This window comes from Pimephales promelas, chromosome 24 (assembly GCF_988280905.1).
Source record: "Pimephales promelas chromosome 24, fPimPro1.hap1.1, whole genome shotgun sequence".
NCBI lineage: Eukaryota > Metazoa > Chordata > Actinopteri > Cypriniformes > Leuciscidae > Pimephales > Pimephales promelas.
Genome location: NC_142792.1, coordinates 22,259,669 through 22,283,146, shown reverse-complemented (window position 1 = coordinate 22,283,146; position 23,478 = coordinate 22,259,669). Strand labels below are relative to the sequence as shown.

The following is a 23,478-nucleotide window of genomic DNA, read 5'->3' as shown; positions in this document are numbered from 1 at the left end:
AGAGTTAACCAAACAATGCAGTTGCACTGACCTGCATAATATGGACTTTAAAGTAACACTTTTGGTGCAATGTATGGGATTCGGTGGCGTTTTCGTGCAGTTTTCTTGGAATTTCAAGTCAAGACATTTCACGAAATTGGACATGTTTATAGAATGGGATCCAACAGAACTTCGAGGAATGCCACGTTCTGATGTTTACCGGAAGAAGAACTTGTTTATGAAAGGCTATTCATGTCTTTTTTTCTTTTCTTTTTAGGGGGAGTATGCAATGTGATTTTGGGAGTCTAACTGGGATGTAGTGGACTGAAGTTTTGGGGATGCAGTAGAACTTCATGGCAAGGATTCTTGGAAATTTCTTGGAATTGAAGGTCATGGGTTTTGGGGGCATGTGGTGCAGTGTCATGGCCTAAGATTCAAGGAATGCCATGCAAAACATTGCTTTATCATTGACAAGACTTGTCATTGGAACGATATAATTACATTAGCCTTAAAAAAAACATACTGCAACAACACTGACGCATATTACATAAATATGAGAGTAATACTATTGCTTCATTTGTTCAACATTACTCCCACAAGAACACTTGATTTCTATGACATTGCATATGAAGGACTGGAAAAACGCACAAAAGGAATGATACAGAAAGCAGCTCTTTCATTTACATGCTCCCATGTATCAAAAACCACCAGCCTGCCCCGTGTGAGGCTCAAACTCACGACCTTCAGATTATGAGACTGACGCGCTGCCTAACTGCGCCAACGAGGCATGTGCTATGACTCGGGTGAGCGGAGAACCACTAGCTTCCAGATCATCTGCCATTCGGTGCAGCTCCAAAAGTACTGCTCACCCTTTGCCCTCACGTCAGGATGGCCGAGCGGTCTAAGGCGCTGCGTTCAGGTCGCAGTCTCCCCTGGAGTCGTGGGTTCGAATCCCACTTCTGACAAACCTAAGCTTTGGCTGCGGGCTCAAGCTAGAGTTTTGAACCCTCTGGCAAGTTCACCCCGAAGTGCATTAATGTTGACAAAGCACTGCATTTCAGTTCATGCTTGAGTTAACCAAACAATGCAGTTGCACTGACTTGCATAATATGGACTTTAAAGTAACACTTTTGGTGCAATGTATGGGATTCGGTGGCGTTTTCGTGCAGTTTTCTTGGAATTTCAAGTCAAGACATTTCACGAAATTGGACATGTTTATAGAATGGGATCCAACAGAACTTCGAGGAATGCCACGTTCTGATGTTTACCGGAAGAAGAACTTGTTTATGAAAGGCTATTCATGTCTTTTTTTTCTTTTTTTCTTTTCTTTTTAGGGGGAGTATGCAATGTGATTCTGGGAGTCTAACTGGGATGTGGTGGACTGAAGTTTTGGGGATGCAGTAGAACTTCATGGCAAGGATTCTTGGAAATTTCTTGCAATTGAAGGTCATGGGTTTTGGGGGCATGTGGTGGAGTGTCATGGCCTAAGATTCAAGGAATGCCATGCAAAACATTGCTTTAGCATTGACAAGATTTGTCATTGGAATGATAGAATTACATTAGCCTTAAAAAAACATACTGCAACAACACTGACGCATATTACATAAATATGAGAGTAATACTATTGCTGCATTTGTTCAACATTACTCCCACAAGAACACTTGATTTCTATGACATTGCATATGAAGGACTGGAAAAACGCACAAAAGGAATGATACAGAAAGCAGCTCTTTCATTTACATGCTCCCATGTATCAAAAAGCACCAGCCTGCCCCGTGTGAGGCTCGAACTCACGACCTTCAGATTATGAGACTGATGCGCTGCCTAACTGCGCCAACGAGGCGTGTACTATGGCTCGGGTGAGCGGAGAACCACTAGCTTCCAGATCATCTGCCATTCGGTGCAGCTCCAAAAGTACTGCTCACCCTTTGCCCTCACGTCAGGATGGCCGAGCGGTCTAAGGCGCTGCGTTCAGGTCGCAGTCTCCCCTGGAGGCGTGGGTTCGAATCCCACTTCTGACAAACCTAACCTTTGGCTGCGGGCTCAAGCTAGAGTCTTGAACCCTCTGGCAAGTTCACCCCGAAGTGCATTAATGTTGACAAAGCACTGCATTTCAGTTCATGCTAGAGTTAACCAAACAATGCAGTTGCACTGACCTGCATAATATGGACTTTAAAGTAACACTTTTGGTGCAATGTATGGGATTTGGTGGCGTTTTCGTGCAGTTTTCTTGGAATTTCAAGTCAAGACATTTCACGAAATTGGACATGTTTATAGAACGGGATCCAACAGAACTTCGAGGAATGCCACGTTCTGATGTTTACCGGAAGAAGAACTTGTTTATGAAAAGCTATTCATGTCTTTTTTTTCTTTTTTTCTTTTCTTTTTAGGGGGAGTATGCAATGTGATTTTGGGAGTCTAACTGGGATGTGGTGGACTGAAGTTTTGGGGATGCAGTAGAACTTCATGGCAAGGATTCTTGGAAATTTCTTGGAATTGAAGGTCATGGGTTTTGGGGGCATGTGGTGCAGAGTCATGGCCTAAGATTCAAGGAATGCCATGCAAAACATTGCTTTAGCATTGACAAGACTTGTCATTAGAATGATAGAATTACATTAGCCTTAAAAAAACATACTGCAACAACACTGACGCATATTACATAAATATGAGAGTAATACTATTGCTGCATTTGTTCAACATTAGTCCCACAAGAACACTTGATTTCTATGACATTGCATATGAAGGACTGGAAAAACGCACAAAAGGAATGATACAGAAAGCAGCTCTTTCATTTACATGCTCCCATGTATCAAAAAGCACCAGCCTGCCCCGTGTGAGGCTCGAACTCACGACCTTCAGATTATGAGACTGACGCGCTGCCTAACTGCGCCAACGAGGCATGTGCTATGACTCGGGTGAGCGGAGAACCACTAGCTTCCAGATCATCTGCCATTCGGTGCAGCTCCAAAAGTACTGCTCACCCTTTGCCCTCACGTCAGGATGGCCGAGCGGTCTAAGGCGCTGCGTTCAGGTCGCAGTCTCCCCTGGAGTCGTGGGTTCGAATCCCACTTCTGACAAACCTAAGCTTTGGCTGCGGGCTCAAGCTAGAGTTTTGAACCCTCTGGCAAGTTCACCCCGAAGTGCATTAATGTTGACAAAGCACTGCATTTCAGTTCATGCTTGAGTTAACCAAACAATGCAGTTGCACTGACTTGCATAATATGGACTTTAAAGTAACACTTTTGGTGCAATGTATGGGATTCGGTGGCGTTTTCGTGCAGTTTTCTTGGAATTTCAAGTCAAGACATTTCACGAAATTGGACATGTTTATAGAACGGGATCCAACAGAACTTCGAGGAATGCCACGTTCTGATGTTTACCGGAAGAAGAACTTGTTTATGAAAGGCTATTCATGTCTTTTTTTCTTTTCTTTTTAGGGGGAGTATGCAATGTGATTTTGGGAGTCTAACTGGGATGTAGTGGACTGAAGTTTTGGGGATGCAGTAGAACTTCATGGCAAGGATTCTTGGAAATTTCTTGGAATTGAAGGTCATGGGTTTTGCCTAAGATTCAAGGAATGCCATGCAAAACATTGCTTTATCATTGACAAGACTTGTCATTGGAACGATATAATTACATTAGCCTTAAAAAAACATACTGCAACAACACTGACGCATATTACATAAATATGAGAGTAATACTATTGCTTCATTTGTTCAACATTACTCCCACAAGAACACTTGATTTCTATGACATTGCATATGAAGGACTGGAAAAACGCACAAAAGGAATGATACAGAAAGCAGCTCTTTCATTTACATGCTCCCATGTATCAAAAACCACCAGCCTGCCCCGTGTGAGGCTCAAACTCACGACCTTCAGATTATGAGACTGACGCGCTGCCTAACTGCGCCAACGAGGCATGTGCTATGACTCGGGTGAGCGGAGAACCACTAGCTTCCAGATCATCTGCCATTCGGTGCAGCTCCAAAAGTACTGCTCACCCTTTGCCCTCACGTCAGGATGGCCGAGCGGTCTAAGGCGCTGCGTTCAGGTCGCAGTCTCCCCTGGAGTCGTGGGTTCGAATCCCACTTCTGACAAACCTAAGCTTTGGCTGCGGGCTCAAGCTAGAGTTTTGAACCCTCTGGCAAGTTCACCCCGAAGTGCATTAATGTTGACAAAGCACTGCATTTCAGTTCATGCTTGAGTTAACCAAACAATGCAGTTGCACTGACTTGCATAATATGGACTTTAAAGTAACACTTTTGGTGCAATGTATGGGATTCGGTGGCGTTTTCGTGCAGTTTTCTTGGAATTTCAAGTCAAGACATTTCACGAAATTGGACATGTTTATAGAATGGGATCCAACAGAACTTCGAGGAATGCCACGTTCTGATGTTTACCGGAAGAAGAACTTGTTTATGAAAGGCTATTCATGTCTTTTTTTTCTTTTTTTCTTTTCTTTTTAGGGGGAGTATGCAATGTGATTCTGGGAGTCTAACTGGGATGTGGTGGACTGAAGTTTTGGGGATGCAGTAGAACTTCATGGCAAGGATTCTTGGAAATTTCTTGCAATTGAAGGTCATGGGTTTTGGGGGCATGTGGTGGAGTGTCATGGCCTAAGATTCAAGGAATGCCATGCAAAACATTGCTTTAGCATTGACAAGATTTGTCATTGGAATGATAGAATTACATTAGCCTTAAAAAAACATACTGCAACAACACTGACGCATATTACATAAATATGAGAGTAATACTATTGCTGCATTTGTTCAACATTACTCCCACAAGAACACTTGATTTCTATGACATTGCATATGAAGGACTGGAAAAACGCACAAAAGGAATGATACAGAAAGCAGCTCTTTCATTTACATGCTCCCATGTATCAAAAAGCACCAGCCTGCCCCGTGTGAGGCTCGAACTCACGACCTTCAGATTATGAGACTGATGCGCTGCCTAACTGCGCCAACGAGGCATGTACTATGGCTCGGGTGAGCGGAGAACCACTAGCTTCCAGATCATCTGCCATTCGGTGCAGCTCCAAAAGTACTGCTCACCCTTTGCCCTCACGTCAGGATGGCCGAGCGGTCTAAGGCGCTGCGTTCAGGTCGCAGTCTCCCCTGGAGGCATGGGTTCGAATCCCACTTCTGACAAACCTAACCTTTGGCTGCGGGCTCAAGCTAGAGTCTTGAACCCTCTGGCAAGTTCACCCCGAAGTGCATTAATGTTGACAAAGCACTGCATTTCAGTTCATGCTAGAGTTAACCAAACAATGCAGTTGCACTGACCTGCATAATATGGACTTTAAAGTAACACTTTTGGTGCAATGTATGGGATTTGGTGGCGTTTTCGTGCAGTTTTCTTGGAATTTCAAGTCAAGACATTTCACGAAATTGGACATGTTTATAGAACGGGATCCAACAGAACTTCGAGGAATGCCACGTTCTGATGTTTACCGGAAGAAGAACTTGTTTATGAAAGGCTATTCATGTCTTTTTTTCTTTTCTTTTTAGGGGGAGTATGCAATGTGATTTTGGGAGTCTAACTGGGATGTAGTGGACTGAAGTTTTGGGGATGCAGTAGAACTTCATGGCAAGGATTCTTGGAAATTTCTTGCAATTGAAGGTCATGGGTTTTGGGGGCATGTGGTGGAGTGTCATGGCCTAAGATTCAAGGAATGCCATGCAAAACATTGCTTTAGCATTGACAAGATTTGTCATTGGAATGATAGAATTACATTAGCCTTAAAAAAACATACTGCAACAACACTGACGCATATTACATAAATATGAGAGTAATACTATTGCTGCATTTGTTCAACATTACTCCCACAAGAACACTTGATTTCTATGACATTGCATATGAAGGACTGGAAAAACGCACAAAAGGAATGATACAGAAAGCAGCTCTTTCATTTACATGCTCCCATGTATCAAAAAGCACCAGCCTGCCCCGTGTGAGGCTCGAACTCACGACCTTCAGATTATGAGACTGATGCGCTGCCTAACTGCGCCAACGAGGCATGTACTATGGCTCGGGTGAGCGGAGAACCACTAGCTTCCAGATCATCTGCCATTCGGTGCAGCTCCAAAAGTACTGCTCACCCTTTGCCCTCACGTCAGGATGGCCGAGCGGTCTAAGGCGCTGCGTTCAGGTCGCAGTCTCCCCTGGAGGCGTGGGTTCGAATCCCACTTCTGACAAACCTAACCTTTGGCTGCGGGCTCAAGCTAGAGTCTTGAACCCTCTGGCAAGTTCACCCCGAAGTGCATTAATGTTGACAAAGCACTGCATTTCAGTTCATGCTAGAGTTAACCAAACAATGCAGTTGCACTGACCTGCATAATATGGACTTTAAAGTAACACTTTTGGTGCAATGTATGGGATTTGGTGGCGTTTTCGTGCAGTTTTCTTGGAATTTCAAGTCAAGACATTTCACGAAATTGGACATGTTTATAGAACGGGATCCAACAGAACTTCGAGGAATGCCACGTTCTGATGTTTACCGGAAGAAGAACTTGTTTATGAAAGGCTATTCATGTCTTTTTTTCTTTTCTTTTTAGGGGGAGTATGCAATGTGATTTTGGGAGTCTAACTGGGATGTAGTGGACTGAAGTTTTGGGGATGCAGTAGAACTTCATGGCAAGGATTCTTGGAAATTTCTTGGAATTGAAGGTCATGGGTTTTGGGGGCATGTGGTGCAGTGTCATGGCCTAAGATTCAAGGAATGCCATGCAAAACATTGCTTTATCATTGACAAGACTTGTCATTGGAACGATATAATTACATTAGCCTTAAAAAAAACATACTGCAACAACACTGACGCATATTACATAAATATGAGAGTAATACTATTGCTTCATTTGTTCAACATTACTCCCACAAGAACACTTGATTTCTATGACATTGCATATGAAGGACTGGAAAAACGCACAAAAGGAATGATACAGAAAGCAGCTCTTTCATTTACATGCTCCCATGTATCAAAAACCACCAGCCTGCCCCGTGTGAGGCTCAAACTCACGACCTTCAGATTATGAGACTGACGCGCTGCCTAACTGCGCCAACGAGGCATGTGCTATGACTAGGGTGAGCGGAGAACCACTAGCTTCCAGATCATCTGCCATTCGGTGCAGCTCCAAAAGTACTGCTCACCCTTTGCCCTCACGTCAGGATGGCCGAGCGGTCTAAGGCGCTGCGTTCAGGTCGCAGTCTCCCCTGGAGTCGTGGGTTCGAATCCCACTTCTGACAAACCTAAGCTTTGGCTGCGGGCTCAAGCTAGAGTTTTGAACCCTCTGGCAAGTTCACCCCGAAGTGCATTAATGTTGACAAAGCACTGCATTTCAGTTCATGCTTGAGTTAACCAAACAATGCAGTTGCACTGACTTGCATAATATGGACTTTAAAGTAACACTTTTGGTGCAATGTATGGGATTCGGTGGCGTTTTCGTGCAGTTTTCTTGGAATTTCAAGTCAAGACATTTCACGAAATTGGACATGTTTATAGAATGGGATCCAACAGAACTTCGAGGAATGCCACGTTCTGATGTTTACCGGAAGAAGAACTTGTTTATGAAAGGCTATTCATGTCTTTTTTTTCTTTTTTTCTTTTCTTTTTAGGGGGAGTATGCAATGTGATTCTGGGAGTCTAACTGGGATGTGGTGGACTGAAGTTTTGGGGATGCAGTAGAACTTCATGGCAAGGATTCTTGGAAATTTCTTGCAATTGAAGGTCATGGGTTTTGGGGGCATGTGGTGGAGTGTCATGGCCTAAGATTCAAGGAATGCCATGCAAAACATTGCTTTAGCATTGACAAGATTTGTCATTGGAATGATAGAATTACATTAGCCTTAAAAAAACATACTGCAACAACACTGACGCATATTACATAAATATGAGAGTAATACTATTGCTGCATTTGTTCAACATTACTCCCACAAGAACACTTGATTTCTATGACATTGCATATGAAGGACTGGAAAAACGCACAAAAGGAATGATACAGAAAGCAGCTCTTTCATTTACATGCTCCCATGTATCAAAAAGCACCAGCCTGCCCCGTGTGAGGCTCGAACTCACGACCTTCAGATTATGAGACTGATGCGCTGCCTAACTGCGCCAACGAGGCATGTACTATGGCTCGGGTGAGCGGAGAACCACTAGCTTCCAGATCATCTGCCATTCGGTGCAGCTCCAAAAGTACTGCTCACCCTTTGCCCTCACGTCAGGATGGCCGAGCGGTCTAAGGCGCTGCGTTCAGGTCGCAGTCTCCCCTGGAGGCGTGGGTTCGAATCCCACTTCTGACAAACCTAACCTTTGGCTGCGGGCTCAAGCTAGAGTCTTGAACCCTCTGGCAAGTTCACCCCGAAGTGCATTAATGTTGACAAAGCACTGCATTTCAGTTCATGCTAGAGTTAACCAAACAATGCAGTTGCACTGACCTGCATAATATGGACTTTAAAGTAACACTTTTGGTGCAATGTATGGGATTTGGTGGCGTTTTCGTGCAGTTTTCTTGGAATTTCAAGTCAAGACATTTCACGAAATTGGACATGTTTATAGAACGGGATCCAACAGAACTTCGAGGAATGCCACGTTCTGATGTTTACCGGAAGAAGAACTTGTTTATGAAAAGCTATTCATGTCTTTTTTTTCTTTTTTTCTTTTCTTTTTAGGGGGAGTATGCAATGTGATTTTGGGAGTCTAACTGGGATGTGGTGGACTGAAGTTTTGGGGATGCAGTAGAACTTCATGGCAAGGATTCTTGGAAATTTCTTGGAATTGAAGGTCATGGGTTTTGGGGGCATGTGGTGCAGAGTCATGGCCTAAGATTCAAGGAATGCCATGCAAAACATTGCTTTAGCATTGACAAGACTTGTCATTAGAATGATAGAATTACATTAGCCTTAAAAAAACATACTGCAACAACACTGACGCATATTACATAAATATGAGAGTAATACTATTGCTGCATTTGTTCAACATTAGTCCCACAAGAACACTTGATTTCTATGACATTGCATATGAAGGACTGGAAAAACGCACAAAAGGAATGATACAGAAAGCAGCTCTTTCATTTACATGCTCCCATGTATCAAAAAGCACCAGCCTGCCCCGTGTGAGGCTCGAACTCACGACCTTCAGATTATGAGACTGACGCGCTGCCTAACTGCGCCAACGAGGCATGTGCTATGACTCGGGTGAGCGGAGAACCACTAGCTTCCAGATCATCTGCCATTCGGTGCAGCTCCAAAAGTACTGCTCACCCTTTGCCCTCACGTCAGGATGGCCGAGCGGTCTAAGGCGCTGCGTTCAGGTCGCAGTCTCCCCTGGAGTCGTGGGTTCGAATCCCACTTCTGACAAACCTAAGCTTTGGCTGCGGGCTCAAGCTAGAGTTTTGAACCCTCTGGCAAGTTCACCCCGAAGTGCATTAATGTTGACAAAGCACTGCATTTCAGTTCATGCTTGAGTTAACCAAACAATGCAGTTGCACTGACTTGCATAATATGGACTTTAAAGTAACACTTTTGGTGCAATGTATGGGATTCGGTGGCGTTTTCGTGCAGTTTTCTTGGAATTTCAAGTCAAGACATTTCACGAAATTGGACATGTTTATAGAATGGGATCCAACAGAACTTCGAGGAATGCCACGTTCTGATGTTTACCGGAAGAAGAACTTGTTTATGAAAGGCTATTCATGTCTTTTTTTTCTTTTTTTCTTTTCTTTTTAGGGGGAGTATGCAATGTGATTCTGGGAGTCTAACTGGGATGTGGTGGACTGAAGTTTTGGGGATGCAGTAGAACTTCATGGCAAGGATTCTTGGAAATTTCTTGCAATTGAAGGTCATGGGTTTTGGGGGCATGTGGTGGAGTGTCATGGCCTAAGATTCAAGGAATGCCATGCAAAACATTGCTTTAGCATTGACAAGATTTGTCATTGGAATGATAGAATTACATTAGCCTTAAAAAAACATACTGCAACAACACTGACGCATATTACATAAATATGAGAGTAATACTATTGCTGCATTTGTTCAACATTACTCCCACAAGAACACTTGATTTCTATGACATTGCATATGAAGGACTGGAAAAACGCACAAAAGGAATGATACAGAAAGCAGCTCTTTCATTTACATGCTCCCATGTATCAAAAAGCACCAGCCTGCCCCGTGTGAGGCTCGAACTCACGACCTTCAGATTATGAGACTGATGCGCTGCCTAACTGCGCCAACGAGGCATGTACTATGGCTCGGGTGAGCGGAGAACCACTAGCTTCCAGATCATCTGCCATTCGGTGCAGCTCCAAAAGTACTGCTCACCCTTTGCCCTCACGTCAGGATGGCCGAGCGGTCTAAGGCGCTGCGTTCAGGTCGCAGTCTCCCCTGGAGGCGTGGGTTCGAATCCCACTTCTGACAAACCTAACCTTTGGCTGCGGGCTCAAGCTAGAGTCTTGAACCCTCTGGCAAGTTCACCCCGAAGTGCATTAATGTTGACAAAGCACTGCATTTCAGTTCATGCTAGAGTTAACCAAACAATGCAGTTGCACTGACCTGCATAATATGGACTTTAAAGTAACACTTTTGGTGCAATGTATGGGATTTGGTGGCGTTTTCGTGCAGTTTTCTTGGAATTTCAAGTCAAGACATTTCACGAAATTGGACATGTTTATAGAACGGGATCCAACAGAACTTCGAGGAATGCCACGTTCTGATGTTTACCGGAAGAAGAACTTGTTTATGAAAAGCTATTCATGTCTTTTTTTTCTTTTTTTCTTTTCTTTTTAGGGGGAGTATGCAATGTGATTTTGGGAGTCTAACTGGGATGTGGTGGACTGAAGTTTTGGGGATGCAGTAAAACTTCATGGCAAGGATTCTTGGAAATTTCTTGGAATTGAAGGTCATGGGTTTTGGGGGCATGTGGTGCAGAGTCATGGCCTAAGATTCAAGGAATGCCATGCAAAACATTGCTTTAGCATTGACAAGACTTGTCATTAGAATGATAGAATTACATTAGCCTTAAAAAAACATACTGCAACAACACTGACGCATATTACATAAATATGAGAGTAATACTATTGCTGCATTTGTTCAACATTAGTCCCACAAGAACACTTGATTTCTATGACATTGCATATGAAGGACTGGAAAAACGCACAAAAGGAATGATACAGAAAGCAGCTCTTTCATTTACATGCTCCCATGTATCAAAAAGCACCAGCCTGCCCCGTGTGAGGCTCGAACTCACGACCTTCAGATTATGAGACTGACGCGCTGCCTAACTGCGCCAACGAGGCATGTGCTATGGCTCGGGTGAGCGGAGAACCACTAGCTTCCAGATCATCTGCCATTCGGTGCAGCTCCAAAAGTACTGCTCACCCTTTGCCCTCACGTCAGGATGGCCGAGCGGTCCAAGGCGCTGCGTTCAGGTCGCAGTCTCCCCTGGAGGCGTGGGTTCGAATCCCACTTCTGACAAACCTAACCTTTGGCTGCGGGCTCAAGCTAGAGTCTTGAACCCTCTGGCAAGTTCACCCCGAAGTGCATTAATGTTGACAAAGCACTGCATTTCAGTTCATGCTAGAGTTAACCAAACAATGCAGTTGCACTGACCTGCATAATATGGACTTTAAAGTAACACTTTTGGTGCAATGTATGGGATTCGGTGGCGTTTTCGTGCAGTTTTCTTGGAATTTCAAGTCAAGACATTTCACGAAATTGGACATGTTTATAGAATGGGATCCAACAGAACTTCGAGGAATGCCACGTTCTGATGTTTACCGGAAGAAGAACTTGTTTATGAAAGGCTATTCATGTCTTTTTTTCTTTTCTTTTTAGGGGGAGTATGCAATGTGATTTTGGGAGTCTAACTGGGATGTAGTGGACTGAAGTTTTGGGGATGCAGTAGAACTTCATGGCAAGGATTCTTGGAAATTTCTTGGAATTGAAGGTCATGGGTTTTGGGGGCATGTGGTGCAGTGTCATGGCCTAAGATTCAAGGAATGCCATGCAAAACATTGCTTTAGCATTGACAAGACTTGTCATTGGAACGATATAATTACATTAGCCTTAAAAAAACATACTGCAACAACACTGACGCATATTACATAAATATGAGAGTAATACTATTGCTTCATTTGTTCAACATTACTCCCACAAGAACACTTGATTTCTATGACATTGCATATGAAGGACTGGAAAAACGCACAAAAGGAATGATACAGAAAGCAGCTCTTTCATTTACATCTCCCATGTATCAAAAACCACCAGCCTGCCCCGTGTGAGGCTCGAGCTCACGACCTTCAGATTATGAGACTGACGCGCTGCCTAACTGCGCCAACGAGGCATGTGCTATGCCTCGGGTGAGCGGAGAACCACTAGCTTCCAGATCATCTGCCATTCGGTGCAGCTCCAAAAGTACTGCTCACCCTTTGCCCTCACGTCAGGATGGCCGAGCGGTCTAAGGTGCTGCGTTCAGATCGCAGTCTCCCCTGGAGGCGTGGGTTGGAATCCCACTTCTGACAAACCTAAGCTTTGGCTGCGGGCTCAAGCTAGAGTTTTGAACCCTCTGGCAAGTTCACCCCGAAGTGCATTAATGTTGACAAAGCACTGCATTTCAGTTCATGCTTGAGTTAACCAAACAATGCAGTTGCACTGACCTGCATAATATGGACTTTAAAGTAACACTTTTGGTGCAATGTATGGGATTCGGTGGTGTTTTCGGTCTAGTTTTCTTGGAATTTCAAGTCAAGACAGTTCACGAAATTGGACATGTTTATAGAATGGGATCCAACAGAACTTCGAGGAATGCCACGTTCTGATGTTTACCGGAAGAAGAACTTGTTTATGAAAGGCTATTCATGTCTTTTTTTCTTTTTTTCTTTTCTTTTTAGGGGGAGTATGCAATGTGATTCTGGGAGTCTAACTGGGATGTGGTGGACTGAAGTTTTGGGGATGCAGTAGAACTTCATGGCAAGGATTCTTGGAAATTTCTTGCAATTGAAGGTCATGGGTTTTGGGGGCATGTGGTGGAGTGTCATGGCCTAAGATTCAAGGAATGCCATGCAAAACATTGCTTTAGCATTGACAAGATTTGTCATTGGAATGATAGAATTACATTAGCCTTAAAAAAAACATACTGCAACAACACTGACGCATATTACATAAATATGAGAGTAATACTATTGCTGCATTTGTTCAACATTACTCCCACAAGAACACTTGATTTCTATGACATTGCATATGAAGGACTGGAAAAACGCACAAAAGGAATGATACAGAAAGCAGCTCTTTCATTTACATGCTCCCATGTATCAAAAAGCACCAGCCTGCCCCGTGTGAGGCTCGAACTCACGACCTTCAGATTATGAGACTGATGCGCTGCCTAACTGCGCCAACGAGGCATGTACTATGGCTCGGGTGAGCGGAGAACCACTAGCTTCCAGATCATCTGCCATTCGGTGCAGCTCCAAAAGTACTGCTCACCCTTTGCCCTCACGTCAGGATGGCCGAGCGGTCTAAGGCGCTGCGTTCAGGTCGCAGTCTCCCCTGGAGGCGTGGGTTCGAATCCCACTTCTGACAAACCTAACCTTTGGCTGCGGGCTCAAGCTAGAGTCTTGAACCCTCTGGCAAGTTCACCCCGAAGTGCATTAATGTTGACAAAGCACTGCATTTCAGTTCATGCTAGAGTTAACCAAACAATGCAGTTGCACTGACCTGCATAATATGGACTTTAAAGTAACACTTTTGGTGCAATGTATGGGATTTGGTGGCGTTTTCGTGCAGTTTTCTTGGAATTTCAAGTCAAGACATTTCACGAAATTGGACATGTTTATAGAACGGGATCCAACAGAACTTCGAGGAATGCCACGTTCTGATGTTTACCGGAAGAAGAACTTGTTTATGAAAGGCTATTCATGTCTTTTTTTCTTTTCTTTTTAGGGGGAGTATGCAATGTGATTTTGGGAGTCTAACTGGGATGTAGTGGACTGAAGTTTTGGGGATGCAGTAGAACTTCATGGCAAGGATTCTTGGAAATTTCTTGGAATTGAAGGTCATGGGTTTTGGGGGCATGTGGTGCAGTGTCATGGCCTAAGATTCAAGGAATGCCATGCAAAACATTGCTTTATCATTGACAAGACTTGTCATTGGAACGATATAATTACATTAGCCTTAAAAAAAACATACTGCAACAACACTGACGCATATTACATAAATATGAGAGTAATACTATTGCTTCATTTGTTCAACATTACTCCCACAAGAACACTTGATTTCTATGACATTGCATATGAAGGACTGGAAAAACGCACAAAAGGAATGATACAGAAAGCAGCTCTTTCATTTACATGCTCCCATGTATCAAAAACCACCAGCCTGCCCCGTGTGAGGCTCAAACTCACGACCTTCAGATTATGAGACTGACGCGCTGCCTAACTGCGCCAACGAGGCATGTGCTATGACTCGGGTGAGCGGAGAACCACTAGCTTCCAGATCATCTGCCATTCGGTGCAGCTCCAAAAGTACTGCTCACCCTTTGCCCTCACGTCAGGATGGCCGAGCGGTCTAAGGCGCTGCGTTCAGGTCGCAGTCTCCCCTGGAGTCGTGGGTTCGAATCCCACTTCTGACAAACCTAAGCTTTGGCTGCGGGCTCAAGCTAGAGTTTTGAACCCTCTGGCAAGTTCACCCCGAAGTGCATTAATGTTGACAAAGCACTGCATTTCAGTTCATGCTTGAGTTAACCAAACAATGCAGTTGCACTGACTTGCATAATATGGACTTTAAAGTAACACTTTTGGTGCAATGTATGGGATTCGGTGGTGTTTTCGGTCTAGTTTTCTTGGAATTTCAAGTCAAGACAGTTCACGAAATTGGACATGTTTATAGAATGGGATCCAACAGAACTTCGAGGAATGCCACGTTCTGATGTTTACCGGAAGAAGAACTTGTTTATGAAAGGCTATTCATGTCTTTTTTTCTTTTTTTCTTTTCTTTTTAGGGGGAGTATGCAATGTGATTCTGGGAGTCTAACTGGGATGTGGTGGACTGAAGTTTTGGGGATGCAGTAGAACTTCATGGCAAGGATTCTTGGAAATTTCTTGCAATTGAAGGTCATGGGTTTTGGGGGCATGTGGTGGAGTGTCATGGCCTAAGATTCAAGGAATGCCATGCAAAACATTGCTTTCGCATTGACAAGACTTGTCATTGGAATGATAGAATTACATTAGCCTTAAAAAAACATACTGCAACAACACTGACGCATATTACATAAATATGAGAGTAATACTATTGCTGCATTTGTTCAACATTAGTCCCACAAGAACACTTGATTTCTATGACATTGCATATGAAGGACTGGAAAAATGCACAAAAGGAATGATACAGAAAGCAGCTCTTTCATTTACATGCTCCCATGTATCAAAAAGCACCAGCCTGCCCCGTGTGAGGCTCGAACTCACGACCTTCAGATTATGAGACTGACGCGCTGCCTAACTGCGCCAACGAGGCATGTGCTATGGCTCGGGTGAGCGGAGAACTACTAGCTTCCAGATCATCTGCCATTCGGTGCAGCTCCAAAAGTACTGCTCACCCTTTGCCCTCACTTCAGGATGGCCGAGCGGTCTAAGGTGCTGCGTTCAGGTCGCAGTCTCCCCTGGAGGCGTGGGTTTGAATCCCACTTCTGACAAACCTAACCTTTGGCTGCGGGCTCAAGCTAGAGTCTTGAACCCTCTGGCAAGTTCACCCCGAAGTGCATTAATGTTGACAAAGCACTGCATTTCAGTTCATGCTAGAGTTAACCAAACAATGCAGTTGCACTGACCTGCATAATATGGACTTTAAAGTAACACTTTTGGTGCAATGTATGGGATTCGGTGGCGTTTTCGTGCAGTTTTCTTGGAATTTCAAGTCAAGACATTTCACGAAATTGGACATGTTTATAGAATGGGATCCAACAGAACTTCGAGGAATGCCACGTTCTGATGTTTACCGGAAGAAGAACTTGTTCATGAAAGGCTATTCATGTCTTTTTTTCTTTTTTTATTTTCTTTTTAGGGGGAGTATGCAATGTGATTCTGGGAGTCTAACTGGTATGTGGTGGACTGAAGTTTTGGGGATGCAGTAGAACTTCATGGCAAGGATTCTTGGAAATTTCTTGCAATTGAAGGTCATGGGTTTTGGGGGCATGTGGTGGAGTGTCATGGCCTAAGATTCAAGGAATGCCATGCAAAACATTGCTTTAGCATTGACAAGACTTGTCATTGGAATGATAGAATTACATTAGCCTTAAAAAAAACATACTGCAACAACACTGACGCATATTACATAAATATGAGAGTAATACTATTGCTGCATTTGTTCAACATTAGTCCCACAAAAACACTTGATTTCAATGACATTGCATATGAAGGACTGGACAAACGCACAAAAGGAATGATACAGAAAGCAGCTCTTTCATTTACATGCTCCCGTGTATCAAAAAGCACCAGCCTGCCCCGTGTGAGGCTCGAACTCACGACCTTCAGATTATGAGACTGACGCGCTGCCTAACTGCGCCAACGAGGCATGTGCTATGGCTCGGGTGAGCGGAGAACCACTAGCTTCCAGATCATCTGCCATTCGGTGCAGCTCCAAAAGTACTGCTCACCCTTTGCCCTCACGTCAGGATGGCCGAGCGGTCTAAGGCGCTGCGTTCAGATCGCAGTCTCCCCTGGAGGCGTGGGTTCGAATCCCACTTCTGACAAACCTAAGCTTTGGCTGCGGGCTCAAGCTAGAGTTTTGAACCCTCTGGCAAGTTCACCCCGAAGTGCATTAATGTTGACAAAGCACTGCATTTCAGTTCATGCTTGAGTTAACCAAACAATGCAGTTGCACTGACCTGCATAATATGGACTTTAAAGTAACACTTTTGGTGCAATGTATGGGATTCGGTGGCGTTTTCGTGCAGTTTTCTTGGAATTTCAAGTCAAGACATTTCACGAAATTGGACATGTTTATAGAATGGGATCCAACAGAACTTCGAGGAATGCCACGTTCTGATGTTTACCGGAAGAAGAACTTGTTCATGAAAGGCTATTCATGTCTTTTTTTCTTTTTTTATTTTCTTTTTAGGGGGAGTATGCAATGTGATTCTGGGAGTCTAACTGGTATGTGGTGGACTGAAGTTTTGGGGATGCAGTAGAACTTCATGGCAAGGATTCTTGGAAATTTCTTGCAATTGAAGGTCATGGGTTTTGGGGGCATGTGGTGGAGTGTCATGGCCTAAGATTCAAGGAATGCCATGCAAAACATTGCTTTAGCATTGACAAGACTTGTCATTGGAATGATAGAATTACATTAGCCTTAAAAAAAACATACTGCAACAACACTGACGCATATTACATAAATATGAGAGTAATACTATTGCTGCATTTGTTCAACATTAGTCCCACAAAAACACTTGATTTCAATGACATTGCATATGAAGGACTGGACAAACGCACAAAAGGAATGATACAGAAAGCAGCTCTTTCATTTACATGCTCCCGTGTATCAAAAAGCACCAGCCTGCCCCGTGTGAGGCTCGAACTCACGACCTTCAGATTATGAGACTGACGCGCTGCCTAACTGCGCCAACGAGGCATGTGCTATGGCTCGGGTGATCGGAGAACCACTAGCTTCCAGATCATCTGCCATTCGGTGCAGCTCCAAAAGTACTGCTCACCCTTTGCCCTCACGTCAGGATGGCTGAGCGGTCTAAGGCGCTGCGTTCAGGTCGCAGTCTCCCCTGGAGGCGTGGGTTTGAATCCCACTTCTGACAAACCTAACCTTTGGCTGCGGGCTCAAGCTAGAGTCTTGAACCCTCTGGCAAGTTCACCCCGAAGTGCATTAATGTTGACAAAGCACTGCATTTCAGTTCATGCTAGAGTTAACCAAACAATGCAGTTGCACTGACCTGCATAATATGGACTTTAAAGTAACACTTTTGGTGCAATGTATGGGATTCGGTGGCGTTTTCGTGCAGTTTTCTTGGAATTTCAAGTCAAGACATTTCACGAAATTGGACATGTTTATAGAATGGGATCCAACAGAACTTCGAGGAATGCCACGTTCTGATGTTTACCGGAAGAAGAACTTGTTTATGAAAGGCTATTCATGTCTTTTTTTCTTTTCTTTTTAGGGGGAGTATGCAATGTGATTTTGGGAGTCTAACTGGGATGTAGTGGACTGAAGTTTTGGGGATGCAGTAGAACTTCATGGCAAGGATTCTTGGAAATTTCTTGGAATTGAAGGTCATGGGTTTTGGGGGCATGTGGTGCAGTGTCATGGCCTAAGATTCAAGGAATGCCATGCAAAACATTGCTTTAGCATTGACAAGACTTGTCATTGGAACGATATAATTACATTAGCCTTAAAAAAAACATACTGCAACAACACTGACGCATATTACATAAATATGAGAGTAATACTATTGCTTCATTTGTTCAACATTACTCCCACAAGAACACTTGATTTCTATGACATTGCATATGAAGGACTGGAAAAACGCACAAAAGGAATGATACAGAAAGCAGCTCTTTCATTTACATCTCCCATGTATCAAAAACCACCAGCCTGCCCCGTGTGAGGCTCGAACTCACGACCTTCAGATTATGAGACTGACGCGCTGCCTAACTGCGCCAACGAGGCATGTGCTATGCCTCGGGTGAGCGGAGAACCACTAGCTTCCAGATCATCTGCCATTCGGTGCAGCTCCAAAAGTACTGCTCACCCTTTGCCCTCACGTCAGGATGGCCGAGCGGTCTAAGGCGCTGCGTTCAGATCGCAGTCTCCCCTGGAGGCGTGGGTTCGAATCCCACTTCTGACAAACCTAAGCTTTGGCTGCGGGCTCAAGCTAGAGTTTTGAACCCTCTGGCAAGTTCACCCCGAAGTGCATTAATGTTGACAAAGCACTGCATTTCAGTTCATGCTTGAGTTAACCAAACAATGCAGTTGCACTGACCTGCATAATATGGACTTTAAAGTAACACTTTTGGTGCAATGTATGGGATTCGGTGGTGTTTTCGGTCTAGTTTTCTTGGAATTTCAAGTCAAGACAGTTCACGAAATTGGACATGTTTATAGAATGGGATCCAACAGAACTTCGAGGAATGCCACGTTCTGATGTTTACCGGAAGAAGAACTTGTTTATGAAAGGCTATTCATGTCTTTTTTTCTTTTTTTCTTTTCTTTTTAGGGGGAGTATGCAATGTGATTCTGGGAGTCTAACTGGGATGTGGTGGACTGAAGTTTTGGGGATGCAGTAGAACTTCATGGCAAGGATTCTTGGAAATTTCTTGCAATTGAAGGTCATGGGTTTTGGGGGCATGTGGTGGAGTGTCATGGCCTAAGATTCAAGGAATGCCATGCAAAACATTGCTTTAGCATTGACAAGATTTGTCATTGGAATGATAGAATTACATTAGCCTTAAAAAAACATACTGCAACAACACTGACGCATATTACATAAATATGAGAGTAATACTATTGCTGCATTTGTTCAACATTACTCCCACAAGAACACTTGATTTCTATGACATTGCATATGAAGGACTGGAAAAACGCACAAAAGGAATGATACAGAAAGCAGCTCTTTCATTTACATGCTCCCATGTATCAAAAAGCACCAGCCTGCCCCGTGTGAGGCTCGAACTCACGACCTTCAGATTATGAGACTGATGCGCTGCCTAACTGCGCCAACGAGGCATGTACTATGGCTCGGGTGAGCGGAGAACCACTAGCTTCCAGATCATCTGCCATTCGGTGCAGCTCCAAAAGTACTGCTCACCCTTTGCCCTCACGTCAGGATGGCCGAGCGGTCTAAGGCGCTGCGTTCAGGTCGCAGTCTCCCCTGGAGGCGTGGGTTCGAATCCCACTTCTGACAAACCTAACCTTTGGCTGCGGGCTCAAGCTAGAGTCTTGAACCCTCTGGCAAGTTCACCCCGAAGTGCATTAATGTTGACAAAGCACTGCATTTCAGTTCATGCTAGAGTTAACCAAACAATGCAGTTGCACTGACCTGCATAATATGGACTTTAAAGTAACACTTTTGGTGCAATGTATGGGATTTGGTGGCGTTTTCGTGCAGTTTTCTTGGAATTTCAAGTCAAGACATTTCACGAAATTGGACATGTTTATAGAACGGGATCCAACAGAACTTCGAGGAATGCCACGTTCTGATGTTTACCGGAAGAAGAACTTGTTTATGAAAGGCTATTCATGTCTTTTTTTCTTTTCTTTTTAGGGGGAGTATGCAATGTGATTTTGGGAGTCTAACTGGGATGTAGTGGACTGAAGTTTTGGGGATGCAGTAGAACTTCATGGCAAGGATTCTTGGAAATTTCTTGGAATTGAAGGTCATGGGTTTTGGGGGCATGTGGTGCAGTGTCATGGCCTAAGATTCAAGGAATGCCATGCAAAACATTGCTTTATCATTGACAAGACTTGTCATTGGAACGATATAATTACATTAGCCTTAAAAAAAACATACTGCAACAACACTGACGCATATTACATAAATATGAGAGTAATACTATTGCTTCATTTGTTCAACATTACTCCCACAAGAACACTTGATTTCTATGACATTGCATATGAAGGACTGGAAAAACGCACAAAAGGAATGATACAGAAAGCAGCTCTTTCATTTACATGCTCCCATGTATCAAAAAGCACCAGCCTGCCCCGTGTGAGGCTCGAACTCACGACCTTCAGATTATGAGACTGACGCGCTGCCTAACTGCGCCAACGAGGCATGTGCTATGGCTCGGGTGAGCGGAGAACTACTAGCTTCCAGATCATCTGCCATTCGGTGCAGCTCCAAAAGTACTGCTCACCCTTTGGCCTCACTTCAGGATGGCCGAGCGGTCTAAGGTGCTGCGTTCAGGTCGCAGTCTCCCCTGGAGGCGTGGGTTTGAATCCCACTTCTGACAAACCTAACCTTTGGCTGCGGGCTCAAGCTAGAGTCTTGAACCCTCTGGCAAGTTCACCCCGAAGTGCATTAATGTTGACAAAGCACTGCATTTCAGTTCATGCTAGAGTTAACCAAACAATGCAGTTGCACTGACCTGCATAATATGGACTTTAAAGTAACACTTTTGGTGCAATGTATGGGATTCGGTGGCGTTTTCGTGCAGTTTTCTTGGAATTTCAAGTCAAGACATTTCACGAAATTGGACATGTTTATAGAATGGGATCCAACAGAACTTCGAGGAATGCCACGTTCTGATGTTTACCGGAAGAAGAACTTGTTCATGAAAGGCTATTCATGTCTTTTTTTCTTTTTTTATTTTCTTTTTAGGGGGAGTATGCAATGTGATTCTGGGAGTCTAACTGGTATGTGGTGGACTGAAGTTTTGGGGATGCAGTAGAACTTCATGGCAAGGATTCTTGGAAATTTCTTGCAATTGAAGGTCATGGGTTTTGGGGGCATGTGGTGGAGTGTCATGGCCTAAGATTCAAGGAATGCCATGCAAAACATTGCTTTAGCATTGACAAGACTTGTCATTGGAATGATAGAATTACATTAGCCTTAAAAAAAACATACTGCAACAACACTGACGCATATTACATAAATATGAGAGTAAAACTATTGCTGCATTTGTTCAACATTAGTCCCACAAAAACACTTGATTTCAATGACATTGCATATGAAGGACTGGACAAACGCACAAAAGGAATGATACAGAAAGCAGCTCTTTCATTTACATGCTCCCGTGTATCAAAAAGCACCAGCCTGCCCCGTGTGAGGCTCGAACTCACGACCTTCAGATTATGAGACTGACGCGCTGCCTAACTGCGCCAACGAGGCATGTGCTATGGCTCGGGTGAGCGGAGAACCACTAGCTTCCAGATCATCTGCCATTCGGTGCAGCTCCAAAAGTACTGCTCACCCTTTGCCCTCACGTCAGGATGGCCGAGCGGTCTAAGGCGCTGCGTTCAGATCGCAGTCTCCCCTGGAGGCGTGGGTTCGAATCCCACTTCTGACAAACCTAAGCTTTGGCTGCGGGCTCAAGCTAGAGTTTTGAACCCTCTGGCAAGTTCACCCAGAAGTGCATTAATGTTGACAAAGCACTGCATTTCAGTTCATGCTTGAGTTAACCAAACAATGCAGTTGCACTGACCTGCATAATATGGACTTTAAAGTAACACTTTTGGTGCAATGTATGGGATTCGGTGGCGTTTTCGTGCAGTTTTCTTGGAATTTCAAGTCAAGACATTTCACGAAATTGGACATGTTTATAGAATGGGATCCAACAGAACTTCGAGGAATGCCACGTTCTGATGTTTACCGGAAGAAGAACTTGTTCATGAAAGGCTATTCATGTCTTTTTTTCTTTTTTTATTTTCTTTTTAGGGGGAGTATGCAATGTGATTCTGGGAGTCTAACTGGTATGTGGTGGACTGAAGTTTTGGGGATGCAGTAGAACTTCATGGCAAGGATTCTTGGAAATTTCTTGCAATTGAAGGTCATGGGTTTTGGGGGCATGTGGTGGAGTGTCATGGCCTAAGATTCAAGGAATGCCATGCAAAACATTGCTTTAGCATTGACAAGACTTGTCATTGGAATGATAGAATTACATTAGCCTTAAAAAAAACATACTGCAACAACACTGACGCATATTACATAAATATGAGAGTAATACTATTGCTGCATTTGTTCAACATTAGTCCCACAAAAACACTTGATTTCAATGACATTGCATATGAAGGACTGGACAAACGCACAAAAGGAATGATACAGAAAGCAGCTCTTTCATTTACATGCTCCCGTGTATCAAAAAGCACCAGCCTGCCCCGTGTGAGGCTCGAACTCACGACCTTCAGATTATGAGACTGACGCGCTGCCTAACTGCGCCAACGAGGCATGTGCTATGGCTCGGGTGATCGGAGAACCACTAGCTTCCAGATCATCTGCCATTCGGTGCAGCTCCAAAAGTACTGCTCACCCTTTGCCCTCACGTCAGGATGGCCGAGCGGTCTAAGGCGCTGCGTTCAGGTCGCAGTCTCCCCTGGAGGCGTGGGTTTGAATCCCACTTCTGACAAACCTAACCTTTGGCTGCGGGCTCAAGCTAGAGTCTTGAACCCTCTGGCAAGTTCACCCCGAAGTGCATTAATGTTGACAAAGCACTGCATTTCAGTTCATGCTAGAGTTAACCAAACAATGCAGTTGCACTGACCTGCATAATATGGACTTTAAAGTAACACTTTTGGTGCAATGTATGGGATTCGGTGGCGTTTTCGTGCAGTTTTCTTGGAATTTCAAGTCAAGACATTTCACGAAATTGTACATGTTTATAGAATGGGATCCAACAGAACTTCGAGGAATGCCACGTTCTGATGTTTACCGGAAGAAGAACTTGTTTATGAAAGGCTATTCATGTCTTTTTTTCTTTTCTTTTTAGGGGGAGTATGCAATGTGATTTTGGGAGTCTAACTGGGATGTAGTGGACTGAAGTTTTGGGGATGCAGTAGAACTTCATGGCA

At 43.9% G+C, this 23,478-nt stretch overlaps 41 non-coding genes across 41 annotated transcripts; 20 read left to right on the top strand and 21 right to left on the bottom strand.

Moving 5' to 3' along the window:
• Positions 1-692: 692 nt before the first annotated feature.
• On the bottom strand, positions 693-766 carry trnam-cau (transfer RNA methionine (anticodon CAU)). The gene has a single exon. It is a non-coding gene; the product is annotated as a tRNA-Met (tRNA).
• Positions 767-861: 95 nt separating this feature from the next.
• On the top strand, positions 862-944 carry trnal-cag (transfer RNA leucine (anticodon CAG)). Its single transcript has one exon. It is a non-coding gene; the product is annotated as a tRNA-Leu (tRNA).
• An 804-nt stretch (positions 945-1,748) lies between these two features.
• On the bottom strand, positions 1,749-1,822 carry trnam-cau (transfer RNA methionine (anticodon CAU)). Its single transcript has one exon. It is a non-coding gene; the product is annotated as a tRNA-Met (tRNA).
• A 95-nt stretch (positions 1,823-1,917) lies between these two features.
• On the top strand, positions 1,918-2,000 carry trnal-cag (transfer RNA leucine (anticodon CAG)). Its single transcript has one exon. It is a non-coding gene; the product is annotated as a tRNA-Leu (tRNA).
• An 804-nt stretch (positions 2,001-2,804) lies between these two features.
• Positions 2,805-2,878, bottom strand: trnam-cau (transfer RNA methionine (anticodon CAU)). The gene has a single exon. It is a non-coding gene; the product is annotated as a tRNA-Met (tRNA).
• A 95-nt stretch (positions 2,879-2,973) lies between these two features.
• trnal-cag (transfer RNA leucine (anticodon CAG)) lies at positions 2,974-3,056 on the top strand. Its single transcript has one exon. It is a non-coding gene; the product is annotated as a tRNA-Leu (tRNA).
• Positions 3,057-3,827: 771 nt separating this feature from the next.
• trnam-cau (transfer RNA methionine (anticodon CAU)) lies at positions 3,828-3,901 on the bottom strand. The gene has a single exon. It is a non-coding gene; the product is annotated as a tRNA-Met (tRNA).
• Positions 3,902-3,996: 95 nt separating this feature from the next.
• trnal-cag (transfer RNA leucine (anticodon CAG)) lies at positions 3,997-4,079 on the top strand. The gene has a single exon. It is a non-coding gene; the product is annotated as a tRNA-Leu (tRNA).
• An 804-nt stretch (positions 4,080-4,883) lies between these two features.
• trnam-cau (transfer RNA methionine (anticodon CAU)) lies at positions 4,884-4,957 on the bottom strand. The gene has a single exon. It is a non-coding gene; the product is annotated as a tRNA-Met (tRNA).
• A 95-nt stretch (positions 4,958-5,052) lies between these two features.
• Positions 5,053-5,135, top strand: trnal-cag (transfer RNA leucine (anticodon CAG)). Its single transcript has one exon. It is a non-coding gene; the product is annotated as a tRNA-Leu (tRNA).
• A 795-nt stretch (positions 5,136-5,930) lies between these two features.
• trnam-cau (transfer RNA methionine (anticodon CAU)) lies at positions 5,931-6,004 on the bottom strand. The gene has a single exon. It is a non-coding gene; the product is annotated as a tRNA-Met (tRNA).
• Positions 6,005-6,099: 95 nt separating this feature from the next.
• trnal-cag (transfer RNA leucine (anticodon CAG)) lies at positions 6,100-6,182 on the top strand. The gene has a single exon. It is a non-coding gene; the product is annotated as a tRNA-Leu (tRNA).
• Positions 6,183-6,978: 796 nt separating this feature from the next.
• trnam-cau (transfer RNA methionine (anticodon CAU)) lies at positions 6,979-7,052 on the bottom strand. The gene has a single exon. It is a non-coding gene; the product is annotated as a tRNA-Met (tRNA).
• Positions 7,053-7,147: 95 nt separating this feature from the next.
• Positions 7,148-7,230, top strand: trnal-cag (transfer RNA leucine (anticodon CAG)). The gene has a single exon. It is a non-coding gene; the product is annotated as a tRNA-Leu (tRNA).
• An 804-nt stretch (positions 7,231-8,034) lies between these two features.
• trnam-cau (transfer RNA methionine (anticodon CAU)) lies at positions 8,035-8,108 on the bottom strand. The gene has a single exon. It is a non-coding gene; the product is annotated as a tRNA-Met (tRNA).
• A 95-nt stretch (positions 8,109-8,203) lies between these two features.
• trnal-cag (transfer RNA leucine (anticodon CAG)) lies at positions 8,204-8,286 on the top strand. The gene has a single exon. It is a non-coding gene; the product is annotated as a tRNA-Leu (tRNA).
• Positions 8,287-9,090: 804 nt separating this feature from the next.
• On the bottom strand, positions 9,091-9,164 carry trnam-cau (transfer RNA methionine (anticodon CAU)). Its single transcript has one exon. It is a non-coding gene; the product is annotated as a tRNA-Met (tRNA).
• A 95-nt stretch (positions 9,165-9,259) lies between these two features.
• On the top strand, positions 9,260-9,342 carry trnal-cag (transfer RNA leucine (anticodon CAG)). Its single transcript has one exon. It is a non-coding gene; the product is annotated as a tRNA-Leu (tRNA).
• Positions 9,343-10,146: 804 nt separating this feature from the next.
• trnam-cau (transfer RNA methionine (anticodon CAU)) lies at positions 10,147-10,220 on the bottom strand. The gene has a single exon. It is a non-coding gene; the product is annotated as a tRNA-Met (tRNA).
• A 95-nt stretch (positions 10,221-10,315) lies between these two features.
• Positions 10,316-10,398, top strand: trnal-cag (transfer RNA leucine (anticodon CAG)). The gene has a single exon. It is a non-coding gene; the product is annotated as a tRNA-Leu (tRNA).
• Positions 10,399-11,202: 804 nt separating this feature from the next.
• trnam-cau (transfer RNA methionine (anticodon CAU)) lies at positions 11,203-11,276 on the bottom strand. The gene has a single exon. It is a non-coding gene; the product is annotated as a tRNA-Met (tRNA).
• A 95-nt stretch (positions 11,277-11,371) lies between these two features.
• Positions 11,372-11,454, top strand: trnal-cag (transfer RNA leucine (anticodon CAG)). Its single transcript has one exon. It is a non-coding gene; the product is annotated as a tRNA-Leu (tRNA).
• Positions 11,455-12,417: 963 nt separating this feature from the next.
• Positions 12,418-12,500, top strand: trnal-cag (transfer RNA leucine (anticodon CAG)). Its single transcript has one exon. It is a non-coding gene; the product is annotated as a tRNA-Leu (tRNA).
• An 805-nt stretch (positions 12,501-13,305) lies between these two features.
• Positions 13,306-13,379, bottom strand: trnam-cau (transfer RNA methionine (anticodon CAU)). Its single transcript has one exon. It is a non-coding gene; the product is annotated as a tRNA-Met (tRNA).
• Positions 13,380-13,474: 95 nt separating this feature from the next.
• On the top strand, positions 13,475-13,557 carry trnal-cag (transfer RNA leucine (anticodon CAG)). Its single transcript has one exon. It is a non-coding gene; the product is annotated as a tRNA-Leu (tRNA).
• Positions 13,558-14,353: 796 nt separating this feature from the next.
• trnam-cau (transfer RNA methionine (anticodon CAU)) lies at positions 14,354-14,427 on the bottom strand. Its single transcript has one exon. It is a non-coding gene; the product is annotated as a tRNA-Met (tRNA).
• A 95-nt stretch (positions 14,428-14,522) lies between these two features.
• Positions 14,523-14,605, top strand: trnal-cag (transfer RNA leucine (anticodon CAG)). Its single transcript has one exon. It is a non-coding gene; the product is annotated as a tRNA-Leu (tRNA).
• Positions 14,606-15,409: 804 nt separating this feature from the next.
• Positions 15,410-15,483, bottom strand: trnam-cau (transfer RNA methionine (anticodon CAU)). Its single transcript has one exon. It is a non-coding gene; the product is annotated as a tRNA-Met (tRNA).
• A 982-nt stretch (positions 15,484-16,465) lies between these two features.
• On the bottom strand, positions 16,466-16,539 carry trnam-cau (transfer RNA methionine (anticodon CAU)). Its single transcript has one exon. It is a non-coding gene; the product is annotated as a tRNA-Met (tRNA).
• A 95-nt stretch (positions 16,540-16,634) lies between these two features.
• trnal-cag (transfer RNA leucine (anticodon CAG)) lies at positions 16,635-16,717 on the top strand. The gene has a single exon. It is a non-coding gene; the product is annotated as a tRNA-Leu (tRNA).
• Positions 16,718-17,521: 804 nt separating this feature from the next.
• Positions 17,522-17,595, bottom strand: trnam-cau (transfer RNA methionine (anticodon CAU)). The gene has a single exon. It is a non-coding gene; the product is annotated as a tRNA-Met (tRNA).
• Positions 17,596-17,690: 95 nt separating this feature from the next.
• Positions 17,691-17,773, top strand: trnal-cag (transfer RNA leucine (anticodon CAG)). The gene has a single exon. It is a non-coding gene; the product is annotated as a tRNA-Leu (tRNA).
• Positions 17,774-18,568: 795 nt separating this feature from the next.
• On the bottom strand, positions 18,569-18,642 carry trnam-cau (transfer RNA methionine (anticodon CAU)). Its single transcript has one exon. It is a non-coding gene; the product is annotated as a tRNA-Met (tRNA).
• Positions 18,643-18,737: 95 nt separating this feature from the next.
• Positions 18,738-18,820, top strand: trnal-cag (transfer RNA leucine (anticodon CAG)). Its single transcript has one exon. It is a non-coding gene; the product is annotated as a tRNA-Leu (tRNA).
• An 804-nt stretch (positions 18,821-19,624) lies between these two features.
• On the bottom strand, positions 19,625-19,698 carry trnam-cau (transfer RNA methionine (anticodon CAU)). The gene has a single exon. It is a non-coding gene; the product is annotated as a tRNA-Met (tRNA).
• Positions 19,699-19,793: 95 nt separating this feature from the next.
• On the top strand, positions 19,794-19,876 carry trnal-cag (transfer RNA leucine (anticodon CAG)). The gene has a single exon. It is a non-coding gene; the product is annotated as a tRNA-Leu (tRNA).
• A 796-nt stretch (positions 19,877-20,672) lies between these two features.
• trnam-cau (transfer RNA methionine (anticodon CAU)) lies at positions 20,673-20,746 on the bottom strand. Its single transcript has one exon. It is a non-coding gene; the product is annotated as a tRNA-Met (tRNA).
• Positions 20,747-21,728: 982 nt separating this feature from the next.
• trnam-cau (transfer RNA methionine (anticodon CAU)) lies at positions 21,729-21,802 on the bottom strand. The gene has a single exon. It is a non-coding gene; the product is annotated as a tRNA-Met (tRNA).
• Positions 21,803-21,897: 95 nt separating this feature from the next.
• Positions 21,898-21,980, top strand: trnal-cag (transfer RNA leucine (anticodon CAG)). The gene has a single exon. It is a non-coding gene; the product is annotated as a tRNA-Leu (tRNA).
• Positions 21,981-22,784: 804 nt separating this feature from the next.
• On the bottom strand, positions 22,785-22,858 carry trnam-cau (transfer RNA methionine (anticodon CAU)). Its single transcript has one exon. It is a non-coding gene; the product is annotated as a tRNA-Met (tRNA).
• A 95-nt stretch (positions 22,859-22,953) lies between these two features.
• trnal-cag (transfer RNA leucine (anticodon CAG)) lies at positions 22,954-23,036 on the top strand. Its single transcript has one exon. It is a non-coding gene; the product is annotated as a tRNA-Leu (tRNA).
• Positions 23,037-23,478: the final 442 nt, after the last annotated feature.